Here is a 1,503-nt window from a genome sequence, read left to right as displayed (position 1 = left end):
GATCAGAGCAGAACTAAATTAAATAGCACCCCAAAAAACAATATGAAAGATCAATGAAACAAAACGTTGGATTTTTGAAAAGATAAAACAAACTACTAGCTAGGCTAACTAAAAAACAAAAAAGAAGACTCAAATTAAAATTAGAAAGGAAAAAGGAAAAATTACAACTGATACCAAAGAAATACAAACAATCATTAGAGACTATAACAGCCATACACCAACAAAACTGAAAACCCAGAGAAAAAGTATAAATTTTTGGACACACACAAACTACCAAAGACTGAACCAAGACGGCGCAGAAAACCGAAACAGTCCAATAACAAGCAACAAAACTGAAGCAGTAACCAGCAGTCTCTAGAAAGAAAGGCCTAGGACCAGATGGCTTTACTATTGATGCCTACTAAGCCTTTAAAGATGAATTAAGGCCTGAGCTTCTTGTCCCCCCTCATCCAGAATGCTGCTGCAGCTGCTGCAGAGCAGTTGCTTACCTTCCTCCTCTCCTGGCAGTGGTGGCAGTGACCAGGGTGCAGGGAGCCAGCGGGTGGCACAGCTGCAGCTTGGAGCCTGTGGGATGCCGGGCCGCTCGAGGGAAGGGACCAGGGGTGGCGGTGGCCTGGACGTGAGCTTCCTGGCGCTGTTGGGTGGCCAGGCCCGCCCAAGGAAGCAGGCCACTAGGCAGGCTGACTTCAAGCTGCAGATCATCATCATCAGCTCCCGTGGCATGGGCAAGACCAGCCTGATGGAGTGCTTCACCGATGATACCTTCTGTGAGTCCTTCTGCAAAGCCTGCAAGTCCACCGTGGGTGTTGACCTTAAAATCAAAACTGTAGAACTAAGAGGAAAGAAAATTAGATTAGAGATCTGGGACACAGAGGGTCAGGAGAGATTCAACAGCACTAACTCAGCTTATTACAGCAGTGCCAAGGGGATCATATTAGTATGTGATATCACAAAGGAAACATTTGATGATTTGCCAAAATGGATGAACATGATTGATAAGTATGCTTCAGAAAACGCAGAACTTCTCTTACTTGGAAATAACTTGGACTGTGAAATGGACAGAGAAATCACCAGACAGCAGAGTGAAAAGTTTGCACAACAGGTAACAGGCATGCCATTCTGTAAAGCATGTGCTCTCTGAGAGCCCTGCCTCCCTGACCACATGCCCTGCAGTGGAGATATCCCTCATCAACCAGTGGGACCTGGCCGACACCCTGCTGGACAGATGTGCAGCCTGCAGAAGCTGGCCCAGCCTTCGGGTGGCCTCTTCCCTCAGGCCTCACCCATCTAGGTCTACCTATACTAGGTGAATGTAGAGGGCCCAGCCCCCTTTGCCCCCTGCTGGGGACCCCTCTGGCAGCTTAGGGTCCCACCCAGAAGTGATGGAAAATGAGAAAGAAGAGGAGGGCGATGGAGATACTCTGGATAGTGATGAGGTCTGCATCCTGACGCTCCTGGCTTGTGCATTCTGCCCTGAGATGGGGAGCCTGTGAGATGCAGCTG

The 1,503-nt window shown here is 48.4% G+C and overlaps 1 pseudogene; it reads left to right on the top strand.

The window, feature by feature from the left end:
* The first annotated feature begins 571 nt into the window (after positions 1 to 571).
* Positions 572 to 1,141, top strand: LOC103610360 (annotated as a pseudogene).
* Positions 1,142 to 1,503: the final 362 nt, after the last annotated feature.

This window comes from Galeopterus variegatus, unplaced genomic scaffold (assembly GCF_000696425.1).
Source record: "Galeopterus variegatus unplaced genomic scaffold, G_variegatus-3.0.2 Scaffold10999, whole genome shotgun sequence".
Taxonomy (NCBI): domain Eukaryota; kingdom Metazoa; phylum Chordata; class Mammalia; order Dermoptera; family Cynocephalidae; genus Galeopterus; species Galeopterus variegatus.
The sequence above is the reverse complement of the archived record's forward strand: the minus strand, read 5'-3'. Positions and strand labels throughout refer to the sequence as shown.